General features: G+C 44.2%; 1 long non-coding RNA gene across 1 annotated transcript in view; it reads left to right on the top strand.

Moving 5' to 3' along the window:
* The window catches only part of LOC138143154 (uncharacterized), a 58,731-nt gene that overhangs the window by 30,764 nt on the left and 22,969 nt on the right, over positions 1-4,998 (top strand). Inside the window, exons 2-3 of the long non-coding RNA XR_011163624.1 lie at positions 2,925-2,974; positions 3,778-3,950. This is a non-coding gene — a long non-coding RNA (uncharacterized lncRNA). The remainder of the gene's footprint in view (positions 1-2,924; positions 2,975-3,777; positions 3,951-4,998) is intronic.

The raw sequence follows: 4,998 nt of genomic DNA, 5'->3' as shown, positions 1-4,998 counted from the left end.
TTGATGTTGGGGGTGGGGGCTATGGGTAGGAGGAAGGGGGGGGGGGACTCAGTAATTTGTATTTAAGTAGTGGGTTGAGTCAACTCGGTGTATTTATTTTTCCCTTTCCTCTCCTCGCTTCCCTTCTCCTTGGTCTCGCGAACCAGGCAAAAGTTTCTCCCCAGCCAGGCGCCGCCTGGAATCTGGGAGGTGGGAAAGAGGAGGGGGAAAATTTGGAGAAATCTCTAGACCCCCTACCCCCACCCCATCCGATCCTGCCTCGGCCACACTCCTCCAACCAGGGGCAGCTAGACTAGAAGAGAAGGGTACGAACTGGAGCCTAGTGAAGGCACTTCCTCACTCTCCCTCACAAAACTTTGAGGTTCCGCCTCCCCTTCTTCCTATGGGAAAAATCTTACTTCTCTTTTACGGAGGTTTCCCTCCTCCCACTGCCCCATGGTTGGGTGGAGTAGGGAGGGTGGGAGATGGTACGTGTTTGTATGTACAGAGGGACTTCACCCCTCCCTTCCAGGTTAATAAAACTTTCTTTTTCTTCTTTTTTTGTGTCTGTCCAGTAAATCCCAATTACAACGGAGGGGAGCCCAAGCGCTCCCGGACAGCTTACACTCGCCAGCAAGTCTTGGAGCTGGAGAAGGAGTTTCACTATAACCGCTACCTGACCCGGAGGCGGAGGGTGGAAATCGCTCACTCCCTCTGTCTCTCTGAGCGCCAGATAAAGATCTGGTTCCAGAACCGCCGGATGAAATGGAAAAAAGACCACAAATTACCCAACACGAAGATCCGATCAAGCACGTCGGGGTCGTCTGGAGCCGCCCAAAGTCGAGCCAATGCAACCCCCACCTCACTATAACGCTCCCGATCAGGGAGGGGAGACCTTGGATTTATGGGGGTGGGAGTGAAAATTGGTGGGAGGGTGAGGGGGGAGGAGAAAAAGAAGGAGGGCAGTGGTGCTTAGGACCAGGAAATTTTGTCTCTGCAGAAAAAAAATAACAATAATAATTTTTAAAAGGGAGAGAAGGAGGGGGAGGGGAATCTTATTTATAGCAAGAACAGAAGAGGGGGCAGAAGGGGCCCCCAGAAGCACAGAGTTCGTGGCTCTTGTTTTCTTCCATTTTTTTCTTTTTTGAGAAAAAAAAAGAGGTGGAGAAGAACGCTACAGATACTAGTTTTCAGATTTGGCGAAGATGGATCCATATTTCATCTTTAATCACGCCAACCTCAGGCCCATTTGTCATGCTCAGTCTGCCGGAGAGAGGACGGACTCTCTGCCTGCCATTACCTCGACAACCAGCGCTCCTGCTAACAAATGAGGCTCTCTTTCTTGAAGATGGACTGGATTCCCCCACACACATACATTCTCAACCCCCCCCCCCAATCCCAGACATCCAACGAAAGCATATTCAGACAACCAGATAGAGCAGTTTTTTTTTCTTTTCTTTGGGTTTTGTTTTGTTTCTTTTTTTTTGCGACGGTTAAAGAAAAAAATTCTTACTTACTTAGAGGATCCCCCCCGCAGCTACTATTGCTCAGTATGATTGTCTGGTTACTCTCCTTCCTACATGTTGCATAGGGATGTGATCTGAGAGTGCTGAAAGGAGGGAGGATAAAAGAGGGAGTGGAAAGGCTAGGGATGAGGGTAGGAGTGAGTGGCACCACTGCACCAAGAAGGGACATTGAGGCTGGGGGGGGGGGAAGGAGACTACAAGAATGTAAAGTGTGCTTGCATCTCCTGCTAAGGAAGGCACTGGCAGGTTACTTACTTTGCTTGTGAGTGATAGGAACCTGTTTAGCTTAGTAACATTGCCCTAAGACACAAGGACCCTGGAACTCTGATTTCTCTCTTCTGAGAGTCTCTTCCTGAGGCAGGGGCCTCCTCTTACGAACAGTCAGTCCGTTTTCCGACTGAGAATGTGACCCAGCAACCAGAACTCTGTGCCCGGTCTGTTGGGAAGAAGGTGCTCTAGGCCTTCGGACCGTTTGTTGTCTTTTTCTCGTCGTTTTTTTTTTTTATTATGATGATGATTAAGACTATGAACATTTTATTTTATTTTGTGTGCGTGCTCTTCGTGTTCTCTTCCTGACATTCCAAATCATTCCTGTTGCAAAGTCAACTGGCTCCCTTCTGGAGCAGAAAGATACCTCTATGGCAGTCAGTGTGAAATTTCCCATGGCGTGTTCATAGTGAAAATAGAAATAAATTTTGATTCCCTTGTGACTAGCTTGGCTGTGTTTTTGTTAAAGCCTTGATGTAATTCTAAGGCTACAGGTGACCTATGCTAGAAACTGCCTGCTATGCATATTATTAGGGTAGGCTGAAGATTTTTCAAGATGCCTGATAAAAAAGGAAGCTTTCTAGTTCAACTTAACCCAAATACCAGTAGTCAGCTTTTGTTGTAACCCCCCCCCCCCAAATGGTGGTGGTGGAGTGCCTTCCTGTTTTGTTTAGGTTTTATTTCCTTACCCAGAAATTGGTCAGGAGGGCCAAGTCAGCTCTCTAACTGGGGGGTGGAAGTGGGAGGGGGTTAAAAAGGATTAATGGCACAACACAAGAAACTTAAATCTTGCTAAGACTTTGATACCATTATTTATTTGTTCTAAGCACAGAGAATGCGGTTATGTGGACTCACTCCCAATAATTTTCACTTGGGAGACTAAAGTTTCTAAGGTAGTGAGACAGTTTCCTCCTGTTTGGGAAGTTACCTCTCTGGTACTAGTCTCCTCCGAGGTGTTTAATGCCTTAATGAGTCTAATTTTTTGCACAGATGTTTCTCGGTGTTTGCAGGTTTTCGGAGGATTTTTATATCACAAAGGAGCCGGCCGGTGCCATAGCTCAAACTCTGACAAGCAAATAGATAATCAAGAAGACGAATGGCCTCTTTTGTGAAGCTACCCTCTTGTATTAATTTTCATTTTCTTTCTCATAGAAAGTATCGGAACAGAGACTGAGGGACCAAGTATCATTGGGGCTCTGAAGGTCCGTTTGCCCCCAGACCATTTTTTTTGAGGGGGGAGCTATGGAAAAGGAGGACAACAATTGATTCTCTAGTGTTATGTCGGAGGACACAGCCTTGACTTATGGAGGACGTTAATTCCTATAGTCAGTCCTTACTATGAACTCCCAGCCCTTACTGTAGCTAAGGTCTCGTACCATTCCCAAAGAGGAAGTTAGCTATTTTAAATAGCGTGTTTACTTTGTATAATCTTTCTTAGTCTAATAAAAAGTCCCTAATTTCTTCCCTTGGTGTGGTGTGTATGACTGGATCATCTGGAACGCTGGAGTTTGGGAGTAGGTGGGCAAGAGGGCCAACTAGAGTCAGCCAGGTTCGGGAGGTAGGGAAAGGGGTTCAGGGACCCATGTTTGGTGGCCTAGGGGACTGACTGTTCAAACTAGCCCGGCTCTCTCTCGCCGGTGGAATGCTGAAGTGAGACAAAAAAGAAACTTGTCTCCCTTCTGGTGATGAGAGGGAGAGGCTTTGTTTCGGCTAGAAACGAAATGTTGGGTTTAGATGCTAGGAAATGCAGTAACTAATGCTAAAAAAAATAGTTCTTAAAAAGCATATGCCCCCCAAGAATGCTCCTCTATAGAAGGGAATCAAAGCTGTCCCCTGGAAGGTATGAATAGAATCGTAGGGGGAAAAAAGGATTTCTATGGGACCTAAAGTTCACAGCCATTCTGTGTAGACAAGAGCTAAGAAAAATGCGAGAATTATACAGAAAACCATTAATCACTTCTTTTCTTTAAATACGTATCCTCTCTCCTTTGTTATTATTCCACAGCAAATCTCCGCAGACCGTCTGTTGGGGGAAAAAAGTGTTAGCCGCCTCTCCAGGATCTGCGAGGGGGAAAAAATTTGGAACCATAAAGTTGAAAACTTTTTTCTCTCAGTTTGGAAGAAGGCGGTCAACATGAATGGGACGTGGAGCCCAAGAGAGAGAAGAGAGACCCAAAGGTAACAATGCGGTGTCTTTGGCTGGCGGGTTTCTGATGGTTTTATGAGTCCTTCTAACAAACCAGTTGAAATAAGAATCTCTTTTCTGCTTCTCCTCCTCTTTCTTTTAAAGCTATCTGAGCTGTATTTTTTATGGTGATGGCTTAGTACAGTATGGTTTCTTTTATTTTGACGGATATTTTGGGGAGGGCAAAACTTGACAACTGGAGATTGTTTGAACAGACTAGGGGCTGAGGTGTCAGAACCCCTGAAAAATCAGAGAGAGAGAGAGAGAGAGAGAGAGAGAGAGAGAGAGAGAGAGAGAGGAAGAGGAGTCGTTTGAGGTAGTTTCAGTGATTTTCAGTGTTAGGGTTTTCAGACTTGTCTCAGAAAATACATTTATGCATGTGCATATGATATATATGTATATATTTTCACACAGAGAGACATAAGTATGTGTATATACATACATATTTATATCAATTCATACCTTCTAGGAATCCACACAGTCATGTATATGTATGTGATTTTTCCTATATTTACCCTTTGAAAACAGAAATCTTAGCTGTTCTGTCACTGATTCCTTAATATGAATCTGAGTTATAATGTGAATTTACTGCTTTCTCTGCTTTGTGTGTGTCTGTTATGGTATTTAAATAAATGTGTTCGTGTCTAGAAGAAAAGGAACTGATTAGTTTACAGGAGAGGTTGTTATTTGACTGTTGATACCATCTTCCTTTCTTTCTTGAAAAGAAAAAAAAACATTTATTAAATCCTAAGAATACAAACACAAAAATTAGACGGTCCCTGCCCTCAAGAAGCTTACATTCCAATAGAATTCCCACACCACCTTACTTCCCCTTCCCTCCTCCTTGTAGGCCTTCCTCTTTTTTCTTTTTCTTTTTCTTTTTTTTTTTTTTTTTTGAGGTTCAGAGTTATTTTTGAGACCAGGGATCTGGGAAGGGAGAAACAAACAAGTTTGCTAGTCCAAATTTGGGGCTGCTTTATGATTTGTATAGGTGAAGAGAGAAAGAGAGAGAGAGAGAGAGAGAGAGAGAGAGAGAGAGAG

Source organism: Petaurus breviceps, unplaced genomic scaffold (assembly GCF_028583685.1).
Source record: "Petaurus breviceps papuanus isolate PSGF00001 unplaced genomic scaffold, PetGlider_PUasm1.0 90630, whole genome shotgun sequence".
Taxonomy (NCBI): Eukaryota; Metazoa; Chordata; class Mammalia; order Diprotodontia; family Petauridae; genus Petaurus; species Petaurus breviceps.
Note: the sequence above shows the minus strand (reverse complement) of the source record. Positions and strands in the feature narration are given on the sequence as shown.